The sequence below is a fragment of the Triticum aestivum genome, chromosome 7B (assembly GCF_018294505.1).
Source record: "Triticum aestivum cultivar Chinese Spring chromosome 7B, IWGSC CS RefSeq v2.1, whole genome shotgun sequence".
Classification (NCBI taxonomy): Eukaryota; Viridiplantae; Streptophyta; class Magnoliopsida; order Poales; family Poaceae; genus Triticum; species Triticum aestivum.
In genome coordinates, this window is record NC_057813.1 from 141,508,107 (window position 1) to 141,527,236 (window position 19,130).

The 19,130-nt window shown below is 42.1% G+C and overlaps 1 long non-coding RNA gene across 2 annotated transcripts; it reads right to left on the minus strand.

Moving 5' to 3' along the window:
* Positions 1–5,138: 5,138 nt before the first annotated feature.
* LOC123160293 (uncharacterized) lies at positions 5,139–8,745 on the minus strand. Of its 2 annotated transcripts, XR_006480121.1 has the most exons (3): positions 8,621–8,745; positions 5,809–5,878; positions 5,139–5,513 (listed from the first exon to the last, which is right to left on the minus strand). It is a non-coding gene; the product is annotated as an uncharacterized lncRNA (long non-coding RNA). The 2 variants fall into 2 exon arrangements; XR_006480120.1 differs by lacking the exon at positions 8,621–8,745 and having other exon boundaries at positions 5,809–6,043.
* Between the last annotated feature and the right edge of the window lie 10,385 nt (positions 8,746–19,130).

Genomic DNA, 19,130 nt, shown 5'->3' on the forward strand with positions numbered 1-19,130 from the left:
CATCAAGGACATAATTATTCCGTGCAGCAATGAGGATAAACCTCAGATCGCGGACCCAGTCCGCATCATTGCTACTATCATTTTTTAACTTAATTTTCTCTAGGAACATATCAAAATAAACATAGGGAAGCAACAACGCGAGCTATTGATCTACAACATAATTTGCAAAATACTATCAGGACTAAGTTCATGATAAATTAAAGTTCAATTAATCATATTATTTAAGAACTCCCACTTAGATAGACATCCCTCTAATCATCTAAGTGATCACGTGATCCAAATCAACTAAACCATAACCGATCATCACGTGAAATGGAGTAGTTTTCAATTGTGAACATCATTATGTTGATCATATCTACTATATGATTCACGTGCGACCTTTCGGTCTCAGTGTTCCGAGGCCATATCTGCATATGCTAGGCTCGTCAAGTTTAACCTGAGTATTCTGCATGTGCAAAACTGGCTTGCACCCGTTGTAGATGGACGTAGAGCTTATCACACCCGATCATCATGTGGTGTCTGGGCACGACGAACTTTAGCAATGGTGCATACTCAGGGAGAACAACTTTTATCTTGAAATTTAGTGAGAGATCATCTTATAATGCTACCGTCAATCAAAGCAAGATAAGATGAATAAAAGATAAACATCACATGCAATCAATATAAGTGATATGGTATGGCCATCATCATCTTGTGCTTGTGATCTCCATCTCCGAAGCACCGTCATGATCACCATCGTCACCGGTGCAACACCTTGATCTTCATCATAGCATCGTTGTCGTCTCGCCAACTATTGCTTCTACGACTATCGCCACCGCTTAGTGATAAAGTAAAGCAATTACAGGGCGATTGCATTGCATACAATAAAGCGACAACCATATGGCTCCTGCCAGTTGCCGATAACTCGGTTACAAAACATGATCATCTCATGCAATAAAATATAGCATCACGTCTAGACCATATCACATCACAACATGCCCTGCAAAAACAAGTTAGACGTCCTCTAATTTGTTGTTGCAAGTTTTGCGTAGCTGCTACGGGCTTAGCAAGAACCGTTCTTACCTACGCATCAAAACCACAAAGGTAGTTCGTCAAGTTAGTGATGTTTTAACCTTCTCAAGGACCGGGCGTAGCCACACTCGGTTCAACTAAAGTTAGAGAAACTGACACCCGCCAGCCACCTGTGTGCAAAGCACGTCGGTAGAACCAGTCTCGCATAAGCGTACGCGTAATGTCGGTCCGGGCCGCTTCATCCAACAATACTGCTGAACCAAAGTATGCATGCTGGTAAGCAGTATGACTTGTATCGCCCACAACTCACTTGTGTTCTACTCGTGCATATAACATCACATAAAACCAGGCTCTGATACCACTCTTGGGGAACATAGTAATTTCAAAAAAATCCTATGCACACACAAGATCATGGTGATGCATAGCAACGAGAGGGGAGAGTGTGTCTACGTACCCTCGTAGACCGAAAGCGGAAGCGTTAGCACAACACGGTTAATGTAGTCGTACGTCTTCACTGTCTGACCGATCAAGCACCGAAAGCACGGCACCTCCGAGTTCTTGCACACGTTCAGCTCGATGACGTCCCTCGAACTCTAATCTAGCCGATCTTCGAGGGAGAGTTCCGTCAGCACGACGGCGTGGTGACGATGATGATGTTCTATCGACACAGGGCTTCGCTTAAGCACCGCTACAATATTATGGAGGAGGACTATGGTGGAGGGGGGCACCGCACACGGCTAAGAGATCAATGATCAATTGTTGTGTCTATGGGGTGCCCCCCTATATAAAGGAGTGGAGGAGGGGGCGGTCAATGGGAGGAGGCGCGCCCAAGGGGGGAGTCCTACTCCCACCGGGAGTAGGACTCCTACTTTTCCTATTTGGAGAGGGAGAGGGAAGGAAGAGGAAGGAGGGAGGAAGGAAAGGGGGGCCGGCCCCCCTCCCTATTCGGATTGGGCTTGGGGGGGCGCCCCCTCCCTTTCTCCTTTCCCCTCCTTTCCACTAAAGCCCATTAAGGCCCATATACATCCCGGGGGGTTCAATTAACCTCCCGGAGCTCCGGTATTGTCCCAATCTCACCCGGAACCATTCCGGTGTCCAAATATAGTCGTCCAATATATCAATCTTTATGTCTCAGCCATTTCGAGACTCCTCGTCATGTCCGTGATCACATCCGGGACTCCGAACAACCTTCGGTACATCAAAGCACATAAACTCATAATATAACCGTCATCTAACTTTAAGCGTGCGGACCCTACAGGTTCGAGAACTATGTAGACATGACCGAGACACGTCTCCGGTCAATAACCAATAGCGGAACCTGGATGCTCATATTGGCTCCTACATATTCTACGAAGATCTTTATCGGTCAATCCGCATAACAACATACGTTGTTCCCTTTATCATCGGTATGTTACTTGCCCGAGATTCGATCGTCGGTATCTCAATACCTAGTTCAATATCGTTACCGGCAAGTCTCTTTACTCGTTACGCAATGCATCATCCTGTAACTAACTCATTAGCTACATTGCTTACAAGGCTTATAGTGATGTGCATTACCGAGAGGGCCCAGAGATACCTCTCCGACAATCAGAGTGACAAATCCTAATCTCGAAATACGTCAACTCAACAAGTACCTTCGGAGACACCTGTAGAGCACCTTTATAATCACCCAGTTACGTTGTGACGTTTGGTAGCACACAAAGTGTTCCTCCTGTAATCGGGAGTTACATAATCTCATAGTCATAGGAACATGTATAAGTTATGAAGAAAGCAATAGCAACATACTAAATGATCAAGTGCTAAGCTAACGAAATGGGTCAAGTCAATCACATCATTCTCCTAATGATGTGATCCCGTTAATCAAATGACAACTCATGTGTATGGTTAGGAAACTTAACCATCTTTGATTAACGAGCTAGTCAAGTAGAGGCATACTAGTGACACTATGTTTGTCTATGTATTCACACATGTATTATGTTTCCGGCTAATACAATTCTAGCATGAATAATAAACATTTATCATGAAATAAGGAAATAAATAATAACTTTATTATTGCCTCTAGGGCATATTTCCTTCACCAGGCACACAAAAAGTATATTTATTTGAAGTTTTTAGAGGTGGCACATGCAAATTTACTTAGGACGGCAGGGTAATACCGCATATAGGTAGGTATAGTGGACTCATCTGGAATAACTTGGGTTCAAGGTTTTTTATGTACAAGCAGAATTCCCACTTAGTACAGGCGAAGGCTAGCAAATAGGTTGTGAAGCGGCCAGCTAGAGAGCAACAACAGTCATGAACATGCATTATGCATAACTAACATTGGACACTGGCATGAGTAGGATATGATCACCATGAACATAAATATCATAGAGGGTATGTTGGTTTTGATTCAACTACATGCATGAACATGTGCCAAGTCAAGCCACTTGAACATTCGGATGAGGATACCATATCATCATACTACATCACAATCATTTTAGCGCAATGTTGATATCCAGGATAAATCATTATCCACTCCGAGCTATTTATGCATGGCACGAGAAACTATAATCTCTAATTGTCATTGCAAACATGTTTAATCATAATGAATTGAATCATGGATACTAGGTTAAACATATTTACAAAAATAGAACAAGTCGAGTTCATACCCGTTTCTCTCTGCCACTGCTAGTTCATCGAATATCGTCATTATTGCCTTTCACTTGCATGACCGAACGATATGAAAATAATATCAGTGCAAGAGTGTCGTGGACTAAGCTGGAATCTGCAAAACATTTTATTCAACAGAAGAAGACAAGGTAAAGTGGGCTCTTTATTAGATCAACAATTATTCAAATGAGAGCCACTCAACATTTTCATCGTGGTCTTCTCCTTGATACGACTCGAATAAAAATAAAATAAATTCAGAGAAACACACTGAAATATTTTTGGAGTTTTTGGTTTTCTTGAACAAGCAAATAAAGGGAAAGCAAAAACGAGAAAAACTATTTACACGGGAAAGCTCCCAACAAACAAAAAAAGAACAAGGAAATCTTTTTGCTTTTTCTATTTAATATTACAACTAAGCATGCATAGAAAGTAAATTAACTACAACTAATTTTTTTGTTTTTCTAAGGTTTTTCAAACACACAAGAAGAAAACAAGAAAATAAATTTAAGCATGGATGATACAATGAAAAAGTGTGAACACCGACAACTGAAATGATAAGTGTGAACATGAATGTAATATCGGTGAGAAACACGTACTCCCCCAAGCTTAGACTTTTGGCCTAACTTGGTAATCAATCAGTAGCCTGGATAGTAGTTGGGGTATTGAGGACCGGGCATCCACTCATCCCACTGCTGAGGCTCCTCCAATGCTGCAGCCTGGTTGTTTCGGTAGGCGATGATATCTGCAGGCATAATCCTATATCCGCCCCTGGCAACAAGATCAAACAAAGCAGGAGCAGGCAATGGAATAATATCACGAGTTAAATGCTAAAAGCCAGGTTATAAGGAATAGGAATGTCAGGGTAATCTCGTCCAAGAAAATGGTGGTGTTCCATGGCTGCGCGGTCTAGGTAAACCTTAGTCATAGGGTAATCATGAGGGCGTATCTCAACATTAAAGTGAGCCGCCAAACGAGTAGCAAAAATCCCACCATGTATTTTACCCTTGGACTTATTAATGTGGAGGCGACGAGCCGCAATAGCTCCCAAGCTATAAGTGTTGTCGCCCTCTAGTGCACGACGTAAAACAGCAAGGTCTAGTGAACTGAGTGCACTCACCTTCTCTCTAGCAAGCAAGCATTTTGCAATGAAAAGAGCAAAGTAACACTACTAGGAAAAACACTACCAGTAGCGTAGGTTTTTTGCATACCAGTAGCGTGGGTTCCCGCGCTACTACTATGACGCTACAGCTAACTTTTAGCAGTAGCGCGTTTTTTACCCCGCGCTATAGCTAAAAAAGTAAGTAGTAGCACGGTGACCCACGCTATCACTATTCCATACCTACGCTACTACTATCTAACTACTAGTAGCGTCCCATTTACACCTACGCTACTACTATCCAAGTACTAGTAGCAGCACATCTTTCCCCCACGCTACAACTAACTAACCAAAAAAAAAAAGTCAGATGCAATATTCATGGATGGAAATCAAGACACGTCCGGTGCAAATAAACTAAGTTCACAGAACCATCTTAGCACTTGCAGCATTCATGGATACAACATTGAACATCTCAACTCGAGATCTCAAAATCACATTTAACATCAGATGCAAACAACTAGACCACTTCTCTAGATGTATCTACCAAGTTTCGGAGTTGAAACGTTGGTGGATCTGAGCAGTCCCTCCCGGCGGACGGTGGCGTCGAGGTCGTCCACCTCGGCGACCTCCTGCGTTGCAATGACCTGGACGATCATGTGTGCGGCGCGATCGTCCGGCTTCACGATGAAGTCTGCCTCTGAGTGGTTGAAGAGCACGACGCCCACCAGGCGATGGTAGTCCACGTCGATCACCCCTGCGCCCACGTCAGAAAGTGAAAACTTGTTAGTTGGCGTCCGCATCCGCATCCAGTAGGGTATTTTCTTTCTTTTTAGCACATGCACATGAATCAATAGTAATGCATAATAACAAGAAAAAATAACCATGAATCCTAAAGAAAAAGATCATTCTTTGGGCCAGGTTGATAGTTTCGAGGCACGGGAAAGGATAATATTGGTAAAAGTCTTCATTAACAAGAAAAATGGACCGAGATTTCTCAAATGACATTTGTTTCACCAACAATGATTAATGACGAGGCATGTAAGATTTACCTGAGTAGCATCAGCATACCCTCTGATCCTTGCAAGAACTTAAAGGCCAAGGTTCTTAGCTTTCTCCCCTCTGACTAGCACAAGTCCAGCAGCACCATCGATGTACATTGAATAATAAGAATAGCACTAGAGTTACACTCAAAGTAAACATTGCTTTGCATAATTTATATTAACCATGGAGAGAGCGTAAAAAATGAGCTACAAAATAATCTAGCTTCAGTACACTCTTAAGATGATACATATACAACATAGTGTTGTTGCATACTGCATACAGAAGGTAGTTTGAGCATGTAGAAATAAAGCTACAATGCTACACTAAGAAGTTTTGGAATCTTGGTAACACAGTAATTCTAGAAGAAGCAGATAGAAGCATGTATCCATCTAACATCGAAACTTATCAGGACATCGGGATGTTTTAGTTCAAACAATAAATGAACAAGCAGCCTATATGATTTTTTCTACAGATAAAATCTCTTGTAGAAGAAATCCATCTATTTATTATGTTATCACTAAAACAGTAGGAAAAATGTGCATCTATGCTTAACTGACTGTCAGCTATACTTTTCTACAAACAAATAGATGGACAGTCAACTATACATTTCTACAAACAAAACCTCTTGTAGAGACTCCGAAAAGGCAAGACCGGACACATGAAAACTAGCAGAAGCAGATAGAATGTGCATCTACTAACATTCTTCTCATCAGAAGTTTTAGGAGTTCAAGGACGAATCACAGATGAACAAATGACATGCTTATCTGCAAAGAAAAAACACTAGTACTAGAGGTCCCCTACAGACTACTTTCTTCTAGAGACCTATGATTTTCCAAAATGAAATGAAAACAGAGAGGATAAGTTCTGTATTCAGTTTCATGTTCACAATGCCATCTATGTTGAACTGGTTTTGGAATCTAGGTAACACAATAATTCTAGAAGAAGTAGACAGAAATATGCATGAACCATCTAACATCCAAACATATATCAGGAGGACTTGATGATTCTTTAGTCCAAACAATAGATGACCAGCTGCCGATATGCTTTTTTGAGTCATGCTAAGTCTGAATCCCAGGAGACACCAGCAGCCCAGATAAGATTCCGCGTGACTCACTATGGTTCTAAAAGCTTGTGGCATCGTGCACAATTGGAAATCATAGTCCTGAATCGAGAACACCGCAAGCAAACCGCTAGCATTCCTGAATTGCTAGTCCAGGAAGCAAGTTACGAGGCCACAAAAAAGCTGAATCCCAGGAGGCACACCAGCAGTCCAAAGCATATTACTCCATGAACCGCTGTTATTCTAAAAGCTTGTAGCATCATGCATGATTTCCAATCACGGTTCAGACTATGCACTTGCTTAGTCAATTCTGAACATTGTTGTACATATATTAATACTAAACCACTAGCAGCCCCTATTGAATCGTACACATACTGCCATTTGAAGATAAAAAAGGACCACTCTGTGTGCAACAATTACTACTACTATAGTGGTGATTAACAAGGAGCAATGTCACTCTATATGTCATATGTAATTCTGTGGAGAGGAAATGAATTCTCTCTCTCTCTCTCTCTCTCTCTCTCTCTCTATGTCGGCCATTCTTGTATATGGCACAATCTTCTTTTTTTTTTATCGAACACTGCACAGGCTTTTATTTTTTTGATTGAACACATGCTTTTATTTCAAGTGGTGGAGCAGGATCATGAATATAAAGCTTTTATTCTCGAGTGGTGGTGGAATGCAATGGAACGGAAATGAATTCAGGCAACACAACACATAGGGCACTCAAGAAATTTGTCTGAAACTTGGGCAGATGCGGGTGGACACACTGAAGAAATGAAAATTGTGCAGGTGGTTCAGGACACGCTGCATGCTGCTACAAAAAAATGAAAGAAATTAAATCTATCTGAATCTTGGGTAGATGCAGGTTTGTGTCAGTAATACTTACAGTACTATCATAATAAATTTGGTTGCCTAATCTGGCAGGCCGCATCAATGTCACTCATGCGTGCAGGCATTGGACCCTCACCTCAGCCTAGTGCGTGGAGGCATTGTCTCAAACTCTGAATCATCACTGCTACTACTACCAATCCAACAGCTCGCGTGAACAAAAAACAGTACTACTACAGTATGGCTGTAAGAATTTAGTGCTGTAAAAATTCACTGCATGGATAAATCTATCTGTGTATCTATGCTCTTGCCCCTCCCTTGTGAAACATGGCATGGTCAAGACACAAATTGTGCAGGCAGGGACAAAAAAATCACTACTGGAATGTGAAGGAAAGAAAGGAAGAAGAAAAAAATCACTATGCCTGAAGAGTTTGTTTATTCAGCAGGCAGGATGGGTATACATGTGTGCCTTTGAGTGCATGATGCATGAGTTTCTATATTGTATAGACATATATCACTAGCTAGCGAGGACAAGAATAAAAGGCTCCCTCACTTTTTCTTGCTCGTGCACTGAAGCTTCTTCTTAGTAGTAGTATTTTATTTCTCTATCTGAAGAGAAAAACAAGTTTCTTTCTTCAGTGAGATCATCTAGTACTAGTACAGAGTGAGTACTTGTTTTTTGTTCATCTATCCATGTATTGATCTCGTCCAGTGATCTTGTGGCTGGCTGGCTAGATTTACGGTGTGTCTTCCCTGGGGGCGTGTTCATGTGACACTTATTCGCATGGATTAATGGAAAAAATAGGACATGATGGCCACATGCCTGACCTGGTACACATGTTTGAGCAATTCCAGGGAGGGCAGAGCACTCAAGAAATCAGCTCAGCCTGGAACTGCAAGATGGACACGATGTGGATGGATGCACTTACGAAATTGTGCAACGGTAGATAGCTGCATTGGATTCAGTTCAGGACACGATGCTACTCAATTGCCTTCCTCCTCAGAACACCTACGCCCACGACCCTCCCATCCCGCCTTCCTCCTCAGAACACCTGCGCCCACGACAGAAAAAAAGGTTCAGAATCCTCCACTGCACAAAAGGAAGGAGCACCGGCAGGCAGGTGGAGAAGCGGGCCCGTGCCTTGCACCAGGCGACGGCGACGGCGGAGTCCGCCGGCGCGGAGAGGGCGGAGGCCATCCGCGGGGGGCGAGAGCTGCAGTGCACGGAGCAGGACGAGGAGGGGGCGAGGGTGATATGGGCAAAGGTGCAGGCCTTGAGGCACGGATCTGATGGAGAGGGAGGGGCGGAGCTTGAGGAGCTTGGGGGCGTGTTGCGCACGGCCGGAGCTCGCCGGAACCGGCCGGCATGGGTGGTGGCGGCGGCGAGGAGATCGTGGGGGAGAGGAGGTCGACCGAGGGGGTGTCACGAGAGAGAGAGGCGATGTTAGGCGCCGGCGCACCGGCCCAAACGGTTCGGCCGGTCCAACCCCAGCCACCCGATCCAGCGAACAACCGTCCGATCTGTGCGTTGACTTCTCTCTCTCCTTCATCCTCTCCGTGCGCAGCGCGAGCGCGGCTCCCTGTCGCCTGGCTGACCCCTGGCCCGCCGGCCGCTACCCCCACATCTACAACCCCTCTCTCCGCCACTCCCGTGCTGCTGGATGCCGCACTCGCCGCCGGTCGCCGCCGTCCAGATCCACGCATGCAGCAAAAACTTCGCCTGTGGGTTGCAGCTCCCCCTCGCTGGTGATGGCCGTGGCTCCGGCAACACCAGTCGCCGGTTGCAGCTCCGCTGGGTGCAGCTCTTGTTGCCGCCGGTTGCAGCTCGACGTTTGCCGTTGCCGCTGGCATGTGGCTCCCATTGCGCCCGTTGCAGCTTTCTATTGCACGGTCGTAGCAAATGGGGAAAACGGTTGCAGCAAAAAAGTCTGTCACCGTTGTCGCCGTTTGTAGCTCGTCATTGCACGTAGCAGCCATTGAGTTCTAGAAAAAGAATGGATGTCGCAAAACGTGCTGTCGGTTGTAGCAAAAAACGTCATCGCCGCCGCCGCGGGTCATAACTCGGTCGTGATGGATGCAGCAAAACGTGATGCCGAATGTAGCAAAAAGTGACGCTAGTTGTAGCAAAACTGCGACGCCGGCTATGTGTTGTAGCAAAACGTGACGACGGTTGTAGCAAAATGCGATGTCGGTTGTAGCAAAATGTTATGCCGGTTGAAGCATTTAGCAAAAATTGCGACATTAGTTTTTTGCTAGGAGCAGCGCCGCCCCGTCCTCGCCGTCCAGCGTGTGCCCTGTGGTTGTAGGCTTACAGCTCTGGTTGCAGCACCCCGATAGATGCTTCCGTAGCTTCACCGGCAGGGACTCGAAGTTGTAGTTGGGCGGAGGCCATGGCTGAGATCCGAGGGGTGTAGACGGCCATGGCCGCGGGGAGCTAGCGGGGATACAAGTTGAGGAGGAGGATGGCAGAGGGGCTTGCCGGTCATGAAGGAGGGGTGGTGTTGCGCGCCGTCGCACGCGAGCACTCGCCGCCGATGAGAGCTTCTGGAGGTTGCGAGCAGCCTGGGAAGGCTGTGTGGAGGAGCAGAGCTACGATGGATGGGCTGGAGGTGGAAGAAGAGGAAACGTCGTGCGGGACCCACCATATACACGCGTCTCACGCGGAGTGGTTGTTTGCGTGTTCGTGTGAGCCAGCGTGGCCCGCGAGCCGGCGCAAGTTCGCCCGGTGCACCGGCTCCAATCGTTTTCCTTTACGGATTCCTGATAGAGAGGGTGGGGGAAGGGGGGCGTGTGTGGGTAAGGATGGCAATTTTATCAATGGACATGGATATCCATGGATATCCGACCCGAATGGATAGAGTTTGGATATGCTTTTGTGTCCATGGGCAGCGCCCCAACCCGATCCGATTGTTCGTGGGTAAGGCATGGATATAATCTTGTACCCATGGATATACCCAAACCTGACCTGATAGAAAGACTTAATGGGGGAAAATCTGCTACCCCTGCCCCATGTTCACATCTCCCACGGCAATTCTACACTTTTTTTATCTAAAACATGCATAAGAAATTACATCGTAACTTTTATAAGTTGACAGTCAATCCCCTCTGAAACATACTCCAACACCCCTTCCCTTATTTTTATCTCCTTCTTAAATGACTCGTCATTCTCATCTGTTAGAAAAATACTAAATGATCTTAGGTTGTTACTGGATGTTGATTTACCCTATGTGAAGCCTAGCCTGCCACGAGGTGAAGAATGGAAGAGTTTATGTTAATATTGTGTTAAGTCTTATTTATATGTCCCGAGAGGACCCAATGGATATCCAGTGGATATGGATATCCATTGGATTTGGACATGGACATAATTTTTCACCCATGGATTTTTTTCATGGGCGGGCAAAGACTGTCTTCATGGATATGGATATGGATTTGATATTGTTCAACCCGATCCAAACCCAACCCATTGCCATCCTTATGTGTGGGGTGCGGTGGTGGACACGCTCGGTAATAGCGTGGGGTATCTAACCTCGCTATAGCTATTCGCTTAGTAGTAGCACTGGTTTTACCATCCGCGCTACTGCTATGTCCGGTCCGCAGGAGATATTTATTAATAATAGCGTGGTTTTTTGCCATCCGCTATTAGTAAATATTTACTAGTAGCGAGGGGTCAATGTGGCGTGCTGCTAGTAATTAGCAGTAGCGTGAGTCAATATAACACGCTACTAGTAAGCATCTATCTATAAGCTATTTCCTAGTAGTGTAATGGACAGCAGGAAAATGCAAGCCAGCGGCAGTGATAGCTAACACCCGTCTCTCACCTCCCACTGTCAAGGTGCGATAAAAGGCCTCAAACTCTGCTGGCCTAGGCTCAGCTAAACTCCCGTCAGAAGGGATCATGCATATGTTACAGAATTCAGTAAGTGGTATCTGATGAGTCTCAACATATAAACTAAACTACACCTCAGGGGGTTTATTCCTAGGAAAGAAAGTAAAACTTTGAATAAAGATGTCTATGAGGATTTGATGCTGTTCACACTCATCTGCGATGAAGTCGGGGAGGCCGGCATTAGCAGCATATTGTGTGAACTCCTGAAGGATTCCAGCCTCTTCCATGAACTAGGTATGCGGCCATTTGCATGGCCATACCTCCGCCAACCACCGAGGATGGAGATCACTGTCAGACGACTCCCCAATAACACCCTTGGAGTTCTTCTTGGGAGCAAATTTCCTAAAGATATTCATCCTTTTCCTATGAACGAAATTCTGAAATTTTTAGTCCATAAATTTTTCTCAACAAAACTTCACAAAAATGATAGCAACTACTCATAGGGATAGATAGAGGCCATAGCAAGCATTCAAAGTACTTAGAACTCTAAGAATTCAACATGCAAGCCCATCTACAGCAGCACCAAGAGTAGCTAATTATTAAAAATATAAACCGCTAAAACAAAAACTAATTGGACAGACGGTGGAGTCACATACCAAGCAACAATCCCCCGAAACAGTTTCGGAAATGGAGCTTCGAGCAAAGAGATCGAAATCCGCGGGTTTGAGAGCAAGAACACGGGAGAGAGAGCAATGGAGAATTTTTTCTAGAGGTAAGTGATGATGTGGTGTGAAGGCATAAGTGAGGGGGCCCACGTGGGGACCACAACCCACCAGGGCGCACCTGGGGGTCCTGGCGTGCCCAGGTGGGTTGAGCCCACCTGGTGCACCTTCCTTTGATATTATTTGCACCAGAAATTCTTAAATATTCAGGAAAAATCGTATTAAATTTTCAGAGCATTCTGAGAACTTTTATTTTTGGGTCAATTTTTTTATTACACGGGAAATTCAAAAATGAGACAAAACATGGCATTTTATTTTATTTAACTAATAGAAACAGAAAACAAAGGATAGGGACAGAAGCTAGTGCTTACTAAATTCATCAACTTCATACCTCTCAAAAATGATCCATTAATAAGGTTGATCAAGTCTTATTAACAACCACTTTCGATTAGCATGAAATCGAAGAACTTTCGTGAATCACTAAGTTACCTCAACGGGGATAGGAATGTCCCCAACAATAAGCATTTCATATTTCTTTTTAACAGTAGGTAGAGGTAGATGAAAACTTCCAATAGTGATTGTCGGAGATTTTTCAATAACATTAATACCATTCACTTGGAATTGTTTCTTTGGAAAGTGCGTTGTATGCTCATTACCATTGATATGAAAAGTGACATTGCTTTTATTGCAATAAATAACAGCCCCTGCAGTATTCAAGAAGGGTCTACCAAGGATACTCAACATGTTGTTGTCCTCGGGCATCTCAAGTATAACAAAGTCAGTCCAAATAGTAACATTAGCAACAACAATGGGCACATCCTCACAAATTCCGATAGGTATGGCAGTTAATTTGTCAGCCATTTGCAAAGATATTTTAGTAGGTGTGAGTTTATTCAAGTCAAGTCTTTTATATAAAGAGAAAGGCATAACACTAACACGAGCTCCTAAATCACATAAAGCAGTTTTCACATAATTCTTTTTGATAGAGCAAGGTATAGTTGGTATCCCCAGATCTCCAAGTTTTTTAGGTACTCCATCCTTAAAAGTATAATTAGCAAGCATAGTGGAGATTTCAGCTTCCGGTATTTTTCTCTTATTAGTGATGATGACTTTCATATACTTTGCATAAGGAGGCATTTTAAGGATATCAGTCAAGCGAGTATGCAAAAAGACTGGCCTCAGCATTTCAGCAAAAGCATCCAAATTCTTCATCATCTTTCTTTTTAGTTGACTTGGGTGGAAAAGGCATAGGTTTTTGAACCCACGGTTCTCTTTCTTTACCATGTTTTCTAGCAATGAAGTCTCTTTTATCATATCGTGTATTCTTAGGTTGTGGGTTATCAAGATCAACTGGTGGTTCTATTTCAACATCATTATCTGGTTCATTTTCATTGTTTGGTTGAGTATCTTCATGAACATCAGCATTATCTTTTTCATTATCACTAGGTGGATGTTCATTACCAGATTGAGTTTCAGCATTAGAGATAGAAGTTTCATTATCATTATCAGGAGGTTTTTCTACTTCAAGTTCACTAGAAGCATGCAAAGTCCTATCATTTTTCTTCTTCTTTTTCTTTTTAGAAGGACTAGGTGAACTAGTGTTATTTCTTTGTGAATCATGTTCAATTATTTTTGGGTGTCCCTCATGATAAAGTTGTTCCCGAGTCATTTTACCTCCTCTAGTTGCAACTCTAACAGCAAAGTCATGTATGTTGTTATTCATTTCATCTAGTAATTCTCTTTGTGATTTAGCAACTTGTTCTAGTTGGGTTTGAACCATAGAAGCATGTTTTCCAACACCTCTAACATCATTTGAGATTCTAAATAACAAGTCACTCAAGCGAGCAATCATATCATAATTGTATTTCAATTGTTTCATAACATTTTCATTGAAGTGATCTTGTTTTCTAATTTAGTTTTCAAACTCATAAAGGCATTGGCTAGGGTGCATATTGTGAGGATTGTCATTATCATTGAATTTCATTAGAGAATTTACCTCTACCACCTTAGGCAGTGGTGGTGTATTAAGCCCATGTATTTCTTCAATAGGAGGTAAAATTTTAACTTCCTGAGCTTTAATACCTTTTTCCTTCATAGATTTCTTTGCCTATTGCATATCTTTTGGACTAAGATATAATATACCCCTCTTCTTTGGAGTGGGTTTAGGCGGTGGTTCAGGAAGAATCCACTCATCATAATTTTTCAATATATTATTCAATAATTCTTCAGCTTGTCCAATAGTTCGTTCCCTGAAAACACAACCAGCACAACTATCTAGGAAGTCCCTAGAAGCATCAATTAGTCCATTATAGAAGATATCAAGTATTTCATTTTTCTTAAGAGGATGATCAGGCAAAGCATTAAGTAACTGGCAAAGCCTCCCCCAAGCTTGTGGGAGACTCTCTTCTTTAGTTTGTACAAAGTTAAATATTTCCTGTAAGATAGCTTGTTTCTTATGAGCAGGATAATATTTTTCAGAGAAGTAATAAATCACATACTAGGGACTACGCACACAATCGGGAGCAAGAGTATTGTACCAAGATTTAGCATCAACCTTTAATGAGAATGGAAATAATTTGAGAATAAAGTAATAGCGAGTCTTCTCAGCATGAGTAAAAAGGGTGGCTATGTCATTCAACTTAGTAAGATGTGCCACAACAGTTTCAGTTTCATCACCATGGAAAGGATCAGATTCAACCAAAGTAATTAACTCTGGGTCGACAGAGAATTCATAATCCTTATCATCAATAAAGATTGGTGAAGTAGCAAACTTAGGATCATATGTCATTCTAGCATTCAAAGATTTTTCTTTATACTTGCATAATAATTTCTCTAGATCATCTCTATCCCTACAAGCAAGAATATCTCTAGTTGTCTCCTTATTCATAACATAACCTTCCGGTACCTTAGGCAATTCATATCTAGGAAGACTAGTTCTAGAAGGTGTTTCAGGAGTTCCAATTTCAAGCTCATCATCAGATTCAACAACATCATGTTGTATTACTCTAGCAATTTGTTCATCAAGAAATTCACCAAGTGGCACATCATCATCAAGCAAGGTACTAGCATCATCATAAGTATCATTCAGAGTAGAAGTAGCATCATCAATAACTAGCGACATATCAGGATTAATAGCATGTGGTGGTTTTGCAAGTTTACTTATAACAGAAGGTGAATCTAAAGCAGAACTAGATGGCAGTTCCTTACCTCCCCTCATCTTAGAGGGATAAATCTTAGTCTTACTATCCTTCAGATTCTTCATAGTGATAAATTGATAATGATCCCAAGTGACTCAACAAATATAGCTACGCTCCCCGGCAACAGCGCCAGAAAAATGTCTTGATAACCCACAAGTATAGGGGATCGCAACAGTTTTCGAGGGTAGAGTATTCAACCCAAATTTATAGATTTGACACAAGGGGAGCCAAAGAATATTTTAAGGTATTAGCAGATGAGTTTTCAATTCAACCACACACTGAGATTAATTATCTGCAGCAACATGATCAATAGCAAAGTAGTATGATAGTTTTGATGATAGTAGCAGCAACAATGGTAACAGTAACAGTGATAGCCGTAATTTGGTAGCAAGTTCAACAGTAATGATAGCAGTAGTAACTTATCAAGAACAATATAAGATAAGTTCGTAGGCATTAGGTCGGTGACTTGTCGGATGATATTCATCATGAGACAGTTATAACCTAGGGCAATACGGCACTAGCTCCAGTTCATCAATATAATGTAGGCATGTATTCCATAAATAGTCATACGTGCTTATGGAAAGAACTTGCATGACATCTTTTGTCCTGCCCTCCCGTGGTAGCGGGGTCCATATTGGAAACTAAGGGATATTAAGGCCTCCTTTTAATAGAGAATCGGAACAAAACATTAACACACGATGAATACATGAACTCCTCAAACTATGGTCATCACCGAGAGTGGTCCCGACTATTGTCACTTCGGGGTTGCCGAATCATAACATGTAGTAGGTGACTATAACTTGCAAGATCAGATCTAGAACATGGATATAATGATTATAACATAAACGGTTCAGATATGAGTTCATGGCACCCAGCCCAAAAGTGACAAGCATTAAGCATGGCAAAGTCACAGAAACATCAATCTTAGAACATAGTGGATACTAGGGATCAAGCCCTAACAAAACTAACTCGATTACATGATGAATCTCATCCAACTCCTCACTGACCAGCGAACCTATGAAGGAATTACTCACTCCCGGTGGGGAGCATCATGGAATTGGCGATAGAGAAGGGTTGGTGATGACGAAGAACGAAGACCCACCTCTCCGGAGCCCCAAACGGACTCCAGATCTGGTCTCCCAATGAAGAACAGGAGGTGATGCCAGCTCTGTCTCGTGGATCGCAATAATTCTTTGTTCCTGTTTTTTTCTGGAAAAATAGGATTTTATAGCGTCGGTTTTAGGGTCTGCGGGGCCACCAGGTGGGGACAACCCACCTGGGCGCGCCAGGAGGGGGGAGGCGCCCTAGTGGGTTGTGCCCACCCAGGTGCCCCCCTGTGGTGGGTCTTGGCTCCAGAAATTCTCTTTATTGATATAAAAATTCCTCGCAAAGTTTCGTTCCATTCCGAGAACTTTTATTTCTGCACAAAAACAACAACATGTTAGTTCTAATGAAAATAGCGTCAGTCCGGGGTTAGTTTCATTCAAATCATGCAAATTAGAGTCCAAAACAAGAGGAAAAGCGTTTGGAAAAGTAGATACATTGGAGACGTATCAGTCTCAAGCATCTAAGCTTGGGGATGCCCCGGTTGGCATCCCACCTTTCTTCTTCAACAATGATCGGTCAGTTTTGGTTGAACCTAAGTTTTTGCGTCTTCACATGATATGTGCTATCCTTGCAATGTCATTTTATTTTGTTTTGCTTTCTGTTTGAATAAAGTACTTAAGATCTGAAATTTTTAAATGAGAGAGAGTCTTCACATAGTTACATAATTATTCAACTACTCATTGATCTTCACTTATATCTTTTGGAGTAGTTTGTCATTTACTTGTGCGCTTCACTTATATCCTATGAGTAAATGGTTGAGTGAACTGAATATCATAAGTTTGATATTATATATGCTTCATATGCTTATCCCACGTGGAGTAATGACTACACATCTAAGGAGTATAGGCGGTAAATTTATTGAAAGTTAGCAAACATAGTACTGGTCACTTGAACAATTCATGAAAGAATATTGAAGGAAGAGAGATTTCACACATGAATATACTATCTTGGATATCTTCTATGATTGTGAGCCCCATTAATTATTTTCAAACCTGAGCAAATTAGTTGAAGTAGGACAAGGAAGTCAACATAACGAGTTATGCTTGGGTATATTTGTATAGAAGTTATCTTGTTATGGATCCTCCAACATGTGGTGCTTGCTATTTAGAATCTTTTGCTAGCCTAAATTTCTGTACTAAGCAGAAATACTGCTTGTGCATCCAAAATCCTTGAACCAAGTTTCTTCATTGAGTGTCCACCATATCTACCTATATGTGGTATTTACCTGTCGTTCCAAGTAAATTTGCATGTGCCAAACTCTAAACCTCCAAATAATAATTTGTTTTGTATGCCCGAATTGCTCATGTAGCAACTAGGGGCTGCCGGTAGCTTCCATGCTAGGTGCGTTATTCTCACAGTGAGTGGACTCCGCTCATCATTCACGAGAAAATGGCTGGTAATTGGGATGCCCAGTCCTATGATCAAAAGATACAAAAATCGCAAATAATTTAAACAAAACTCCCCTAGGATTGTTGATAGTTGGACGACACCCGTTGTTCCGGACAAGTCGTGGAGTGTGATTGTTGGTGGAGGGGGAGTAAAAACTTTACCTTTCTGTTTGGGAACCGCCTATAATGTTTCTAGTATGGAAGATATTGGGAACTCTTGGTCATTATGTTGACAATGAAAGCATGCCTCTCAAAATTATTTTCATCTCTGTTTTAAAAGCTTCAAGCTCTGGCACCTCTGCAAATCCGTGCTTCCCTCTGCGAAGGGCCTATCTTTTACTTTTATGCAAGAGTCAGTAGTATTCCTTCTCATTCCAACCTACTCTTTAGTTGGCAGCATCAGGCGGTGGGGAAAGATCTAAGCATAGGGCCATTCAAATATATTTGATCCTGAATTATTATTGTTGACAACTATCTATATGATAAATAAGTTGGGAGGTGAAACATTAAGCCCCTACCTTTCTCTGTGTTCAATGGATGCTATTTGTTCTAAAAATATGCTTTGAGTGGTAGCAATCATGAAAGACTATATGATAGTTGAGTATGTGGGATTTGCTAAATCAAAGCTCTTACATAGACCCTTCCTGAAAGTAAGATGAAGTGCAATTGTTTGATGACTGAGAACATAGTTTTTTAGTTTTCAAGAAAGTTTATGGTCTATGCTTTAACATGTGAATAGCTTGTTACTTGATCATAAGAAGCTTTGTGATATGAGCTACTGTTATGATAATGCTAGAAAAAGTAATTGAAATTATCATTGATCGAAATTGTGCACCTGATAGCATTCCACATCAAAAATTCTGTTTTTATCATTTACATACTCGAGGACGAGCAGGAATTAAGATTGGAGATGCTTGATACGTCTCCAACGTATCTATAATTTTTGATTGTTCCATGCTATTATATTTCCCATCTTTGATGTTTTATATGCATTTATATGCTATTTTATATGATTTTTGGGACTAACCTATTAACCTAGATTAAGGAAATATGCCCTAGAGGCAATAATAAAGTTATTATTTATTTCCTTATATCATGATGAATGTTTATTATTCGTGCTAGAATTGTATTAACCGGAAACATGATACATGTGTGAATACATAGACAAACTAAGTGTCACTAGTATGCCTCTACTTGAC